Consider the following 17886-nt stretch of genomic DNA (forward strand, 5'->3'; position numbering starts at 1 on the left):
TCTTCTCACTTAAAGAATTCTAAACCTGAGCCTCTCTCTTCAGGTATCATTTTGACATTTGTATACATAAAACTTCTTGGTGTTTCAAAATAGAATGGAATGGTAGCAGAATATCCTAACCCAAAAGGTGCCACTTTTCATAAAGTTTCACTTTTGAAGCTGAAGATGATTTAGAAGAAATGGATACAAAAAAGCTCCAGTTCTCCTCCATTTTGCGTAAAAGTAGGACATAAGTATGTAAGGGGCTCCTCTCCCCTCTGAAAAGGTCAAGAGGATTTCTTATTTCCTGAGATGTTCTAGACACTTTCCAGCCCAGAGAGGGCACCAGAGGAGTCTACATAACACACCTTGCTAAGCCTAGCCGCCTTACCTACCCATTTCTCTCCGCACAGAAAAATGAGAATAATTAAATACATATTCTAAATGACAAGGAACAGACCCAGGAGTTTCCTGTAGGGTGGCAGTGGAAATCAATCTGGAACTAGGAACCATGAGGTGCTGCTTTAATCCAATGGCCTCATTCAGTGGGTTGAGGATCCAGTGTTGCCAATGAGCCTGTTGGTGTAGGCCGCAGATTCGGCTAGCATCTGGCATTGCTGTTGCTATGGGGGCAATAGGCCAGTCAGCTATAAGCTTCGCTTCAACCCCTAGCCTGGGAACCTCATAGCCAAATGAGTGCAGCCCTAAATAACAAAAATTAATAATAATAATAATAATAATAATAAAAGGAAGAGACCAAAACACCCTCTTAACTTCCTGTCTAAGCCATGGTCTTCCCCATTATAAGATCATGTAAAAACCCCTTCATGTCTAGGGAAATGGTAAGTTTTCATAGCTCAATTCCAAAGTAATCTGCAAAAATGCCTATTATTCACAGAAACTCTATGATTCACAAAAATCCATGCATACAGTTCGTCCTCTAACTTTGGACCAGTTCCCTAATTCACAGAATGAACTCACCAATCCCAAAGAGAAAGAAACAGTGGTTCTATCTGCATTTCCTCATCGGGAAAAGCAGGTTTGAAAAGAAAACAATAATTCTGCTTTAATGGTACAGAACAGCTGTGGAATGGGAATCAAGAGACCTTGGTCTGCATCTCACATCCTTTCACATACTAAAGATGGAGTGTTGGTAAATGCTTCCTCCTCTCATGTTGGTATTCCTTACTTAGAAATGGAAAAATAACACCCATCTCTATGACATGTGTGACACCTGAGAGAGGTTTGAATTTACATAAATATATTCAGCTATATTTTTAAAAATCAGAATTTGAATTAATATTTGGAATGTGGAATTTATTGATGAAATACAATGCAAGGAAAGACTTTAAGACTTTTATCCTGCGGTCCTGCAGAGATAAAAGCCCACCATGGTCCTAGGGAATTCATTTGTAGAAATGATGGAAATCCCAAAGTGTGTCTCGTCAATCCCAAAGTTGTGTCTCAAAAAAAAAATTTAGTTACTGCTCTTTCAGTGTTTTCATTTTTAATGACAACATCTGCAATTTTTTATGCTTGTATTGTAGATTCCTAAATAAATTGGAAAGAAATTGTGTCCTTATACAACAAGCAATTTTTTTTCTGTGTCTAGTCCTACAGAAACATCACTGAAAGGAATGAAATCAAACAGGTAGGAAAGCACCCAGTTTGAAGCCATATGGGTTTCTACTCTGTTTCTGTGAACCAAGAAGAACACAATCAATACTAAACAGAGATGTTGTCATTCTTCAGCTTACCCTGTGCCATGAAATGTACAGTCTTTTGGAATCAAGAAAATGAAATGACATTAGCTGTTACGCCCTCCAAGAACTCATAATCTACCTGCATAAGAAAAATAAATTCACTCAGTATCTAGAGGAAACCAACCTGTAATATGAAGGATAATTTTGACTGGTCTCTGGTACTTAGCTTTCAATAAAAGTAAAAAATGCCTAAAATTTAATTTGCCTTTACTATATTGTATTGATCATATATTTTATCGCATATTCCAGTACGCAATTAATGTTTTATCTTTTTATTTTCTTTTTAGAAGAACACCTGTGGCATAAGGAAGTTCCTGGGGCTAGGGTCAAATCAGAAGCTGCAGCTGAGCCTACACCACAGCCACATCAGGAAGCTGAGCATGTCCATGACCTGCACTGAAGCCCCTGAGACGCCACTGAGTGAGGCCAGGGATTGATCCCCGCATCCTTCACAACACTATGTTGGGTTTTTAAAACCTGCTGAGCCACAACAGGTAAATAGGTTTATTCTTACCCAATGCATTTGGTAAATCAACTGACAATGTTGAGGAGGCTCAGGGATACCAAATTTTTTGCCCATTGTCACATGAATAATGAAATAGCAAGCAGGTAAATTCAATAAATGTGGGTCCCTAAGGACTATGCTCAGAAAATATTCACTGTTTGAGTTCCCCTAGTGGTGCAGCCAGAATAAGAAATCCTAGATAGAAACCATGAAGGTTGCAGTTTTGATTCCCTGGCCTCAAATTCCCTGTTACACAGGGAACATAACCTACCAATGGCAGAACCTAGTGGTGGGAGAAAACAGAACTTTGAACAAGACATTGAATCCCCAATCAGAACAAAAATAAGACAAACATAAACTTCTGAGCTGAAACCATGAAGATTGGTTGCCCTCCATCTGTTTGCCCGCAACTCTCTATTTGTTCTAAAATGCTGAAAAAAGCAATACTCTTGGAGTTTCTCATCAGTGGTTAAGAATCTGCCAGTCGTAAGGATGCAGGCTGGTCCCTGGCCCTCATTCAGTGGGTTAAGGATCAAGTGTTGCAACAAGCTCAGTGTAATCAGCAGATGCACCTTGGATCTGGCTGTGGCTTGTGGCCTAGCCTGGCAGCTGAACCATCTGATTCAATCCCTAGCCCAGGACCTACACATGCCATGGGTGTGGTCTTAAAAAGTAAAAAAAGATTACTCTGACAGTTCTTTCTCCATCAACCATACTCTATTGTACTCACTGGTTGGTCTGGTCCTGCTGGAGCATGGCCAAGGAATGAATAATTACTGCTCTCTCTTGCCTGGTAATGTTGAAGATTCAGAAATTGTCCTTAGGACTGCAAGACAGGGTTAGTCATGAACCTCCTGATGCAGACAGTATTCCCCTGGGAGGGGAAGAGAGAGTATGAAGCCTGCTAGAGGTTGGACCAGGAACCTGATGAACTGGAACACAGCCCCTGATGATTTAGTCTTTCCATGGCCTTGAGAACTCAAATGCACAGAGCCTACTCACTTAGCCAAGGGTCCCTTGTTATCCCAGGTCTCTGAGGACTTGTTGTTATTAATGGAAGAGGACAGAAGTGAAAAGTGAATGTTTTGGAAAAAGTCTAAAGGCTTTTCCTACTTTCCAGGAGGAGGCAAACTATACATTTCACTTCCAACTTCCAAGTTGCAGGGACTTTTATAAATACAGACAACTGGATGACTAAAAAGGACGCTACTCTATAGCACAGGGAGGGTCCACTCAAACGTTCTGTAAATAACCTATATTAGGAAAAAAATGTCATGGAATAATATGATTCACTTTGCTTGTAAAACCTAATACAGCACATTGTAAGTCAACTATCAACCACGATAGTTTTTTTTTAAAGCAAATATACTGAAAAAAAAAAAGACATTACAAGATGATGTACACTTATTGTAATCTACAGATGGCATAAAATGAAACATATACACAAAACAAAGAACCCACAGACAATAGGGAAACAGCTTGTGGTTCTGGGGGTTGGAAGGAGAGTGTGATGGAATGGAGTTTGAGTTTGTAGATCTAACTATACATTAAGACAGGATCACAATGAGAATCCTACTGTTAGCGTACAGGAAACTAAATCCAATCTCTTGGGAAGAACATGATGGGAGATAATATAATGGAAAACATTGTATAATTATATATATGACTGTGTCATATGACTGTATAGCAGAAAAATTGGGAACATAGTAATCAACTATACTTTAATAAAAATAAAAAAAAATAAAGAATATATGTCAATTTCTGCCATGCAGCATAGTGACCCAGTACTGTCTCCCATCATGGTCTATCCCTAGAGAATCGGATATAGTTTGTTCTGTGCTTTACAGTAGGACCCCTGACACAACACTGTGAAAATGTACAGAAGTGTGACGTAAAATAATTATATTTTATAAACATGAAAGCAAAATACGACTTGTGTAATTTGAAAATTCATTGAATAAAATTCATGCTGCATAGGGAGAGTTTTGGTGTTCTACACCAATAAAATCTGATAAACATAATTTTCCATTTTCCTCGAATTAAGATTTAATGTGTCCAAAGGAGAACTTGCTTTACTTTTTGGTGAGTTTCATGCTTTGGGATTTTGATTTTAATGTTTAGAAATGTTATGATTTTTCAACTATTTTAATGAACCACACCAAAATTTTTATTTTTTTCTAAAATTTACAATATGTTGGTGCATTAAAATAACAATCTATTTGAATCACTTATTAAATTGACAGTTTGGCTTAAATACTAACAGGTTTTCACAGATGTCTGCCTTCTAAATGTAAAGCTGCAGTCAATCTAAGGCTTGACTAAGAGATCTGATTCTAAGCTCTCTCACGTAACAAGAATTTAGGTCCTCATGGGCAAATTGGCCATAAGCCATCATCTCAGGGCTTCTCTATAAGGGCAGCTGAAAACATGGCAGCTATCTTCTGCAAGAATGACCTAGTGAGAGAATAGAAGAGGGATAATAAGATGAAGCCTGAATCTCCTTAACAAGTTAAGTTGGAGTTCTATCCCAATATTTTTCACTATTTTATTCTGGAATGCAAGACTCAAGGTCTAGCCCATTTGAGAGATGGGTCTATACCAAGGGTAAAATGTGTTGCAAGGCAAGGGAGATTGGGAGAATCTAGAAGCTTTCCTACCACAAATTGTCCACCCCTAATCAGGAATTAAGGCCTCAAAGCAAACACAAAGACTCCAGACAATGTCTCTCTGCTTTCCAGCATGGGTCCCCGAACTCTTCAGATCTAACTCTTAAAAAATTTCCTGGAGAAGAAATGTCATTTGGAAGAACTTATCTGTTTAGAACATTTCTATAGACCTCACTATCTTCCTCCTGGGTGATTTAGTCAGAAGAAAGTCCCTGTTTCCTTAACATCAACAGAGTGCCTACCATCGCACAATTCAAACAACTCCTTAGACGGTCTCTGATCTCTGCTTATCTAGAAGGGCTAATCCCTCTTCAAATACATTTTCTTTAGCATCTTTTCAAATTAAGGTCTTGAGAGAAAATGTGCTTGGGTTATAGAGGTGGAATAAGTGGAGGTAATGGGAAGGATGAATCTGTTCCAACTTTCTAAATCTTATCTCTAGAGGTCCTCCTGGATCAGAGCTTTTGGTGTGAAGAACTCGGAGATTGATTTCTTTCTTTTATTAGCTGGTGACGAGAATTTGAATATACAAACCCATTAATCTGGGTGTACTGGAAATAATGCTAAAATATGTGTGTGGTTTTAAATGCCGAGAGAAATCTGGGTGAGACAAAATGGCAGGAGGTGTAGAGAAGGGTTGGAGAAAGGGGAAGTGAATTTTGGAACATTTTTGAGTACTTGGGGACGTAGGGAAAAATCGAATACTAACTGAAATCCTTTATTTGGTGGGATGAGGGTCTATAATTGAGTCCACTTTCAAAGCTTGAGTTGGTAGAGGACATGGTAATATAAAACCAAAGACACTTACATTTGTGAAGAAAATGAGGATTTGCTTTGTGGTATATTTTATTAATTTCCCCTCAGCATGATGAGTATCCTTAGAACACAGAAAAACCACCTTTCTCCTGTTACTTTTTCTAGATTCCTTCACCAAGTTTTCTTTGTACTTGTAGAAACTTATAATACTCACCTTTCATTCAATGACTCTTAAAATTTTAGACATACTTTTTACATTGGAAAATGGATTCCTGCCTGCATTTCAATAATAATAACACAAACTATATCGTTTCTACTGTGAAGTATTCATACAGCACTCTAATGTTACTGTCTAGTGCGGTCCCAGGATGAAAAGGAAATACTGAAATGGATTTGATACAGAAATGTCCTCACTTGGCCAAAGGGAGGGGGAGTGAGGAGGGATGGACTGAGAGGTATGGGGTTAGTAGATGCAAACCATTACATTTGAATGGAACAAACAAGGTCCCTACTGAAGAGAACAGAGGATGCTATGTCCATTCTCCTGAAGATAGACCAGCGTGAAAAGAATATAAAAAGTAAATATAAGAAGTAAATGAGGTCACTTTGTACAAGCAGAAATTGACAAAATATTGGAAAAATGTAACTCAGTATTATCAACTATATCTCATTTAAAAAATAAATGTCTTTATTGTTTCCTTGCAAAATAAAGGAATAAAAATTTTCATGAAATTTCTGAAATAAAATAGCATTTTATTCAAAACTATACAATGTAAAGTTGGTGCTTAGTCTCCTGCTCTTATATGCTATTTTGAATATATAGACAAAATTATTAAAGTCTCAGCTCTCAAATTTGCTTCTAGTTCTTCATTGCAAAAATAAATTGTAAGATCTTCTCTCATAGTCCAGTTTGAACATCAAAGTTAACTGTCAGTGAGTTGGTAGGCAATTTATAGGCTTAGTGGTAAAAGTCAGAGTAATAAAACTAGTTATTCGATAGCTTTTCAGAGCCCCAGAATATTACCTCAGAAATTATAGGTATCCTTCCTGACCTCCTTGCTGAACAGCGGGAAAATGAAAAAAAATTATAAAAAAAAAGAAAGAAATTATAGGTTAGAGTCTCTAATGGAAAGATTGATATATAACAAGTACCTGGATATGTACCAAGAAGGACTTCAAAGAACATTGATCATGGCAGGATATTACTCAGCTTCCATAAAAAAGAACAAAATAATGGCATTTATATGGATGCAACTAGAGGTGATCATATGATGAAGCAGTCAGAAAAGAGAAGGACAAAAATCATGTTAATCACTTATATGTAGAATTAAAAATTATGGCAAATGATCCTATCTTACAAACAGAATATCTCACAGACATAGAGAACATACCTGTGGTTGCCAAGGGGGAGGGGGAGGATGGGGATGGACTGGGAGTTTGGGGTTAGTAGTTTCAAACTATTACATTTAGAATGGATAAGCGAATGAGGTCCTATCTATAACACAGGGAACTGTATTCAGTCTCTTGGGACAGACTATGATGGAAGATAATATGGGAAAAGAATTATGCTGTTACAGAAGAAATTGCAACAACCCTGTAATCAACAATATTCTAAGAAAATAAAATTAAATAAAAAAAGAGAGAGAAGCATGATACAAATGAGGTTCGTCTCCCGATTGCTAAGAAAATGATTTTTGTTATCCCTCGAATAACAAAAAATTAAGGTTTATTCATAATGACTTTGGTTGTCTTAACAATCCACAGGCATCTTTACAGCTACACAGTAACTGGAAATATGAAAAGCATCACATTAAACTTAACCTTATACCCTATGTAAAGACCTATCATTACAATTCATTTTTTTTCCTGAGCACAATCTGCAATCTTCTAAAATTCAGAATCTTGCAAATACATTTATTCCCCATGCTATGATTTATCATTCAGAGTTAAAAATAAACCATTCTTGTTATTTTAATTAAGACAATATAATGAAAGCAACTGACTAAACATTTATTGAAAGATTAAAGGTATAAAGAAATTGTGGTACAATAAAGAACTTAGTTTCATACATCACAAAGAGAAAAAGTAATTGCAGCAATGTCTGGGATGGATGTTAACTAGATTAAATGTGGTCATGATTCACAACATATAGAAATATTAAATATTTATGTCTACACTGAAACTAGTATAATGTTATATGTTAATATTTCAAACAAGTTAAATTGTTCACTTTTTAATTATAATTTGTTATATGAAAGGCTACTACAAGCTTCTTATACTATGGAAGATCACAGTCTAATAATATATTTTTAAATTTTTTATTGTTATATCCCAATACAATTATTTTTTCTGCTGTACAGCATGGTGACCCAGTTACACCATACATATATCGTATTTTTTCCCCATTATCATGCTCCATCATAGGTGACTAGACATTGTTCCCAGTGCTATACAGTAGGATATTATTGTTAACTCATTCCAAATTCAATAGTTTGCATCTATTAGCCCCAAGTTCCAATCCATCCACTCCTCCCCTCCCCCGTGGCAACCACAAGTTTGTTCTCAAGTCCATGGTTTTCTTCTGTGGAAAGGTCCATTTTTCCTTATATTAGATCCAGATATAAGGGATATCATAATGGTATTGTCTTTCTCTTTTTGACTTAGTTCACTCAGGATGAGAGTCTCTAGTTCCATCCATGTCACTGCAAAATGGCATTATTTTGTTCCTTTTTATGAATGAGTAGTAATTTCCATTGTATTATATATACCACATCTTCCTAATCCAATTGTCCTGTTAATGGACATTTGGGTTGTTCCATATCTTGGCTATTGTGAAATAGTGCTGCAATGAACACGTGGGTGCATGTGTCTTTTTAGAGGAAAGTTTTGTCCTGGATATCTGCCCAAGAGTGGGATTGCTGGGTCATATGGTAGTTTATGCATATATTTCTAAAGTACCTCCATGCAGTTCTTTATAGTGGCTGTACCAGCTTACATTCACCAACAGTGCAGGACATCCCTTTTCTCCACACCCCTCCAGCATTTGCTATTTGCAGATTAATTATGATGGCCATTCTGACTGGTGTGAGGTGGATCTTGTGGTAGTTTTGATTTGCATTTCTCTAAGAATCAGGGATGTTGAGCATTTTTCCATTGGCTTGTTGGCCATCTGTAGATCTCTTCCTTGGAGAAAGGTCGTTTCAGGTCTTTTGCCACCTTTCAATTGGGTGTTGGCTTTTTTTGCTGTTGAGTTGTATAAGTTCTTGATATATTCTAGAGATTAAGCCCTTGTCCATTGCATCATTGGAAACTATTTTCTCCCATTCTGTAAGTTGTCTTTTTTGTTTCTTTTTGGTTTTCTTTGCTGTGCAAAACCTTGTCAGTTTGATTAGGTCCCACTGGTTTATTTTTGCTTTATTTCTGTTGCTTTGGGAGACTGACCTGAGAGAACATTTGTAAGGTTGATGTCAGAGAATGTTTTGGCCTATGTTCTCTTCCAGGGAGTTTGTGGTGTCTCATCTTATATTTAAGTCTTCAAGCCATTTTGATTTATATTTTTGGCATGGTGTGAGGGTGTGTTCTAGTTTCATTGTTTGCATGAGCTGTCCAGGTTTTCCCAGCAATGCTTGCTGAATAGACTGTCTTTTTTCTCATTTTATGTTCTGGCCTCCATTGTCAAAGCTTAATTGACCATAGGTGTCAGCATTTATTTCTAGTTCCCTATTCTGTTCCATTGGTCTGTCTGTCTGTTTTGGTACCAGGACCACACTGTCTTGATGACTGTGGCTTTGTAATATTGCCTGAAGTCTGGGAGAGTTATCCCTCCTGCTTGGTTTTTGTTCCTCAAAATTGTTATGGCAATTCTTGGTCTTGTTGTGGTTCCATATACATTTTTGGACTGTTTGTTCTAGTTCTGTGAAAAAATGTCCTGCGTAATTTTGATGGGGATCATGAATCTGTAGATTGCTTTGGGTAGTATGGCCATTTTTACAATATTAATTTTTCCAACCCAGGAGCATGGAATATCTTTCCATCTCTTTACATCTTCTTTAATTCCTGATTCATGTTTTATACTCTTCGACATATAGTCCTTTGCCTCCTTGTATTTGATTTTTGGGGGTGCAATTTTATTTTATTTTATTTTTTATTTTTCATTTTTTTGGTCTTTTTGGCATTTCTTGGGCCGCTCCTGTGGCATATGGAGGTTCCCAGGCTAGGGGGCTAATCAGGGCTGTAAGCCCAGCTACCCACAGCCACAGCAACTCGGGATCCAAGCCGCATCTGTAATCTACACCACAGCTCATGGCAATGCCTGGATCCTCACCCCACTGAGCAAGGCCAGGGATCTAACCTGCAACCTCATGGTTCCTAGTCAGATTCGTTAACCACTGAGCCACGACGGAACTCCCATGGGGGTGCAATTTTAAAAGGTATTGTATTTCTTGTATTTTTTCTAATATTCATTTTTATTATACAGAAATTCGACAGTGTACTAATATTTTAAACTGCTTTTTTACTCCAAAAAATATTCATGTACATGGCTTAATTATCTCTCCTTCAGGATTTAAAAAATATTTGTGTATAGTTAACTTACAATGTACAAACTTTAATCACCTATGTAATGTGATAAATCTATGTAATGTGATGAAATGGTTAACATTCATAGATGTCTTTGTTCTAAAGGTAAGATTAAGATTTCTCTGAACAAATGGGGAAAAAAGGAAAATACAGAAGATATATTTTAAACAAGAAGGGGAGCAATGATTATTTTGCAGTGAGGGGAACGAAAGGGCTCATGACTTAGTTTGGGTAATTTACAAGGAAAGTGAGAAGAGTGTACTGATGGACTATACATAACCCTGGAGTGACTGATTTAAGTGTTAAATCCAAAATAATCTCCAAATTCATTAGAGTTATACTGAGAGTAACAGTTTTGTAAACAAATGACAAAGAGCTATATGGGTCCATACACAACATGTAACTTCAGATTCAAAGCTTCTTGTGCATATTCGATTTCGCTATATTTTCTTGTCCTATGAACCAAAAGAATAAGACAGATATTGACATCAGGCTATTCTTCCAATAATCCTCCACAAGGCATTCTTGATATCTTTGTTCTCAGGCTGTAGATGAAGGGGTTTAACATGGGGTGACATTGGTGTACATCACTGAGGCACTGAACCCTTCCTGGGGGGAAGGGGAGACAGCTGAACTGAGGTACACCCCAAGACCTGTTCCATAAAATAAACAAACAACTGACAGGTGAGAGCCACAGATAGAAAAACTTTGTACTTCCCACTGTTGATGGGATTCTCAGAATGGAGGAAACAATTTGAGTATAAGAATAAAGATCCCTGAGACAGGAATCCCACCAAAATGGCACCAGTAAAATAAATTAATATGTTATCAATGAGGTGTCAGAACACGCAAGATGGAGAAGTTGAGGAGCATCACAAAAGAAATTAGGGATTTTCACATTTGTGCAGAAGGTAAGCTTGTGAAATCATCAAAGAAGAAAATCTGGGAGTCCAAAAAGCTGATGAAAAATGACACCAGAACCAACAAGCACAGACACGGGCTTTATGATGACCAGGTAGTGCAGGGGGTAACAGATGGCCACTAACCGGTCATAGGCCATCACGGACAGGAGTAGACTGTCCAAACAGCCAAAGAGGGAAAAAAAGGACACCTGAGTTAGGCAGCCTGCATAAGTGATGATTTGCTGTGTGCTTGGATATTCACCAGCGTCTGGGACTGTGGTGGTAAAAAAACCAATGTCAGCCAAAGACAGATTGGAAAGGAAGAAGTACATGGGGGTGTGGGGTGGGAACAGAACTGACAACCAGGATGATGAGCATGTTTCCAAGTATGGAAACCAGGTACATGCAGAGGAAGAGCCAAGTATGAAGGGCTGAAGTTCTGGATCATCTGAGAGTCCCATGAGGAGGAATTCTGAGACATGTGTAAGATTCTGTAGTTCATGTAGAAGAGACACCTGTTGAAAAGAAGAGATAGTTGGAGTTCTCTTGCAGTGCAGTGGGTTAAAGATCTTGCATTGTCTCTCTGGTATATTGGGCGACTATTATGCCACAGATTCGATCCCTAGCCCAGGAAATTCCACATGTTACAGGTGCAGCCAAAAAACAAAACAAAAAACAGACAAAACAAAAAAAGAAAACACCATAGAGAGAGACAGTTGGAGTAAACAAAACAATACACCCAGATAGGTTTGATCACATTTTCATTCACGTGATTCGCAAGTAAATTATTCACACTTGAGGACCATATACCTCAGTACCTTCATCAAAATTTCTATTTGAGTTCTTAAAACAATTTCCTTCTTCATGTCTGGGTTATTCACCTGTTTCTGTACACATCACATTAGAGATGTTAGCTGAAGAATGTTATAGAAGCAAGGACTTTTTGAGATAATATCTGAACACAGTAAAATATTGGTCCCATTTAAAATAACGTAGAATGAATATCCTCTTTAAGAAAAAAATTATGGAGTTCCTGTCGTGGCTCAGTGGTAACGAATCCAACTAGGAACCATGAGGTTGCAGGTTTGACCCCTGACCTTGTTCAGTGGGTTAAGCATCCGGCATTGCCATGAGCTGTGGTGTAGGTCACAGACATGGGTCGGATCCTGCATTGCTGTGGCTTTGGCGCAGGCCAGTGGCTACTGCTCTGACTAGACCCCTAGCCTGGGAACTCCATGTGCCACAGGAGTGGCCCTAGAAAAGGCAAAAAAGCAAAAAAACTTATTCTAATTCAATGACACTATGAACCACTCAAAAGTATTTAGAATGGATAAGCAAAAAGTCATTCTGTGTAGCACAGGGAACTTTATCCTGTCTTTGGGATAGACCATGATGGCAGACAATATGAGAAAAAGAATGAAATAATGCCATTTGCAGCAACATGGATGGAACTAGAGACTCTCATACTGAGTGAAGTAAGTCAGAAAGAGAATGACAAGTACCATATGATATCCCTTATATCTGGAATCTAATATATGACACAAAGGAAACTTTCCACAGAAAGAAAATCATGGACTGGAGAATAGGCTTGTTGTTGCCACGGGGAGGGGGAGGGAGTGAGATGGACAGGGTGCTTGGATTAATAGATGCAGACTATTGCCTTTGGAGGGGATTAGCAATGACATCCTGCTGTGTAGCACTGGAAACTATGTCTGGTCACTTATGATGGAGCATAATAATGGGAGAAAAAATGTGTACATGTATGTGTGACTGGGTCACTTTGCTGTACAGTAGAAAATTGACAGAACACTGTAAACCAGTTATAATGGAAAAATAAATCATTATATAAAAAGAAAAGTTTTGGTATAATAAAAAAAGTTTTGGGATAAAACCTAATGAAACATTGATGAAAGACATCAAAGAAGATCTAAATGAATGGAGAGATACACTGTGTTCATGGGAAAAAAAGAAAAAAAAGAATATATTTATATTATAACTGGGCACTATAGGCTGTACAGAAGAAATTGACTTGACACTGTAAAGTAAGTAAACCCTAATAAAATAAATTTAATAAAGTGGAAAAAATTAATAAATTTTAAAAAACAAAGTACTTAATCTTATACAAATTCTTGATTTGGAGTTTAACACTCAGGGAGCTACAACTACATTAATGATCCTAAATTAAAATCAAGCAGTCATACTCTGGTTGTATTTTTATACGGCATGATTTTCATGTTTATTTTTCATAATTTGGTTATGATGTCCATCTTTTATGGAGATCAGTTTTCACTTAAATGTGTAGGCCATCTGGTCAACTATTAAAATATAATTCAAATATATAAATATTTGTTCTTGCTGGACTTTACATTCTGATAACTATGTTTTTGTTAAATGCACAAAATCATGCATCACTGAAGGTGGTATTAATTTACAGTGCACCAGTGATGAAGGAATAATTAAATTTTAATGAATATTCTGCACCTATTTTTCATTTTTTCATGTTTTTCTATTAATCTGTACTATTTCAGGGAAATGCCTGAAGTTGAGTTTGCTTTTTGCTATTTTTGCTTGTAGAGACTTGATAAAATTCTTAAATATATCTATAATCCTAAAATTTCATGAACGGTTGATTTCCCATCAAATCCAACCTTCTTATGTACAGTTAAGAAATTTATAATCAAATCCAGGCCTGAAACCTGAAGTTAAAAAATTTATGCCAGTTTAAGTGTTTCTTAAGTCAATCCTTCATTATTGGATTTCTCCTACATTTAGGTCCCTGACGCCAATTAGGTATTCATTTCTCCTTGCGGTCGAAACATGATTTATTTGGGGAAATGTGCAAATGGGAAAGAACAGAAAAAATGTTATAAACATGTGATTATATTATTGAATCAACCTTACAGGAAATCTGGCCCTTTGAGTTGAATCATTTGCAAAGTTTTTCTCCCATTCTGTGGATGGTCTTTTCTTTGTTTTAATGATTTCTTTTGCTGTGCAAAAGTTTTAGAGTTTAACTAGTCCTGTTAGTTTATTTTGTTTTTTATTGCCATTATTCTAGGAGGTGGATCAAAAAAGATGTTGCCATGATTTATATCAAAGAGCATTCTCCCTATATTTCACTCAAGTGTTTTTATAGTATCTTGCCTTACATTTAGGTCATTAATCCATTTGACTTTTTTTTTTGGTATGGTGTTAGAGTATTCTAATGTCATTCTTTTACATGGAGCTGTCCAGTTTTCCAAGAACTACTTACTGAAGAGAATATCTTTCCTCCTCTATGCTCTTGTTTCCTTTCTCATAGATTAGTTGACCTAGGTGTTTGGGTTCATTTCTGGCTTTCTATCCTGTTTCATTGACCTATGTTTTTTTTGTTTGTTTGTTTGTTTGTTTTTGTGCCAGTACCATATTATTTTGGCAACTCTAGTTTGTAGTATAGTCTGAAGTCAAGGAGCCTGATTCTTCCATTTCTGTTTTTCTTTTTCAATACCACTTTGGCTCCTCAGGGTCTTTTGTATTTTCATACAAGTTTTAAAATGTTTTGTTCTATTCTGTGAAAAATGTCATGAGTAGTTTGATAGGGGTGTACTGAATCTATAGATTGCCTTGTCATTTTGTCGACATTGAATCTCCAATCTAAGATCATGGTATATCTTTCCATCTGTGTCTGTTTTTTCCTAGGTATTTTATTCTTTTGGATGCAATGGCAAATGCAATATATTTCTGTGTATTAATTTTGTATCCTGCAACTGTACTGAATTCATTGATGAGCTCTACAGTTTTCTGGTAGTGTAGTGTGTAATCTCCAAAATATACAAACACTTTAGACAACTCAACAACAACCACACACACACACAAACACAAAATAATCCAATCAAAAATGGGCAGAAGATCTAAATAGACATTTATCCAAAGACGACATACAGATGGTCAGTAGACACAACATTCATGTTGAGAATGAAAAATGTTCAGTGGAGTTCCCATCGTGGGTCAGCAGAAATGAATCCAACTAGGAACCCTGAGATTGTGGGTTCAATCCCTGGCCTCACTCAGTGGGTTAAGGACCTGGCATTGCCATGAGCTGTGGTGTAGGTTGAAGGTGCAGCTCAGATCTGGCGATACTGTGGCTGTGGTGTAGGCTGGCAGATATAGCTCCAATTAGACCCCTAGCCTGGGAACCTCCATATGGCACAGGTGCAACCCTAAAAAGCAAAACAAACAACAAACAAAGGAAAAAGAAAAAAAGTTCAGCATTACCAATTGTTAGAGAAATGCAAAACAAACTACAATGAGGTACCACTTTCCACTTGTCAGAATGGCCACAAATGTAAAAATAACAAATGTTGGATATATGTGTATGACTGGGTTACATTGCTGTACAGTAGAAATTATGGAACACTGTAAATCAGCTATAATGGAAAAAGAATCATAAAAAAGGAGTTCCCATTGTGGTGCAGAGGAAACGAATCTGACTAGAACCATGAGGTTGTGGGTTCAATCCCTGGCCTTGCTCAGTGGGTTAAGGATCCAGCATTGCTGTGAGCTTGGTGTATGTTGCAGAGGTGCTCGGATCCTGCACTGCTGTGGCTCTGGTGTAGGCTGGTAGCTACAGCTCTGATTAGACCCCTAGCCTGGGAACCTCCATATGCTGCCAATGTGGCCCTAAAAAGCAAAAAAAAAATGGTTTGCAAAATGGGAATTGTCCTTCACTATTAGTGGGAATGCAAATTGGTATAACCACTAAGGAAAACTGTATGAGGGTTCCTTAGAGAACTAAATATACAGCTACCATATTACCTAGAAATCCCACTCCTGGACATATATCTGGACAAATTTATGATTCAAAAGACACATGCACCTCTATATTCATTGAAGTGCTATTCACAATAACCAAGGGATGGAGAAACAATCTAAGTGTCCATCGAAGAAAAATGGATTGAGAAGATGTGTTACATATATACTACAAAGTACTACTCATCAATTAAAAAAAAACAACATTGATGTAACTAAAGATTCACATACTAGGTGAACTAAGTAAGAAAAGAAAAATGCCCATGATATCACTTATATGTCAAATATAAAATATGGAAAAATGAAACTACAAAACAGAAACAGACCCACAGACATAGAGAGGAAAGGAGGAAGGGAGAAGGAATGTGATGGACTGGGAGTTTTGGCTGGTAGATACAAACTGTACATTTAGTATGGATAATCAATGAGGTCCTATTGTATAGCACGGAAAACTATATCCAGTCTCTTGGGAAGATGTATGAGAAAAAGAATGTATTATATATATATCCCTGGGTCTCTATGCTGTACAGCATAAATTGACACAACTCTATAAATCAAGTATACTCTAATAAAAATTTAAAAACTTGCATCAGAGTTTGAGTTGTAGTTGGAATAATGGGTTTATCAATGAAATACAATCCCAAGAAAGATTTAAGGACCTTTTATTCTATTTTACTACAGAGAGATAGATGCCCATCCCATCATGTCCAGGGAATTCATTCATAAAATATGTAGAAATGTTAATGTGTGTCTTAGTTCACACAATAAAATTCTCTTTCTCACTTTCTCTTTCTTTATAAAGAATATATCGCATTTTTATAATTGAATATTATAGATTCCATTAAGTAGAAAATGATAGGTCCTTTAGAAAATCTATGAGTAGATATACCCAAGCATTCTTTTATTATTTGTCCAATGCTGTGGGACATCTCTAGAAGGAAGAAACCACCCCTCATATGGAAGTCATATTGCCTAAGCTCTGTTTCAGAGAACCAAGGAGAGATCTATTCAATACTTAATAATAACTGTTGTTTTGCTTGCAGCTTACTCTGTGCCAAGCAAGTATGGGCTTTGGGGAATCAGAAAAGAATGTGATTCTTTTTTTTTTTACTGTTATTTGCCCATATGTGTATTTATGAATTATGTTCTTCAGTTATGATACCTGTAAAACAAAATATTGAAATAGACTGATCTTAGATTTAGATTTTGAGTTATACAAAAGCATTAAAATAAGTTGTAAAAAATAATATAAAATATCCATTCAAAACGATGCTCTAAAATGTATTAAAATAGTAGTAAATAATTATAAACTATCAATTTAAAAATTTTTAAATTTAATATGTCTGGGGTATAGTTGATTTTATTTTATTTATTTTTTGTCTTTTTTTTTTGTCTTTTCTAGGGCCACACCCATGGCATATGGAGGTTCCCAGGCTAAGGGTCCAGTCGAAGCTGTAGCCGCTGGCATATGCCACAGCCACAGCAATGTGGGATCCAAGCCACGTCTAACAACTTACACCACAGCTCACAGGAATGCTGAATCCTTAACTCACTGAGCATGGCCAGGGATCAAACCTGCAACCTCATCGTTCCTAGTTGGATTCTTACCCACTGAGCCATGACGGGAACTCCTGTCTGGGTATAGTTGATTTTAAAAAGAACCATGCCCTTGGAAAACAGACTTGTGGCTGCCTGATGGGAGAGGGAGGGAGTGGGAGGGATCGGGAGCTTGGGCTTATCAGACACAACTTAGAATAGATTTACAAGGAGATCTTGCTGAGTAGCATTGAGAACTATGTCTAAATACTCATGTTGTAACAGAACAAAGGGTGGGGAAAAATGTAACATATACATGTAAGGATAACTCGATCCCCTTGCTGTACAGTGGGAAAATTAAAAAAAAAAAGAGCCATGCCAGTCATAATCTTCTGAGACAAAGGTATGATTAA

The sequence above is a fragment of the Sus scrofa genome, chromosome 2 (genome assembly GCF_000003025.6).
Source record: "Sus scrofa isolate TJ Tabasco breed Duroc chromosome 2, Sscrofa11.1, whole genome shotgun sequence".
Taxonomy (NCBI): Eukaryota; Metazoa; Chordata; class Mammalia; order Artiodactyla; family Suidae; genus Sus; species Sus scrofa.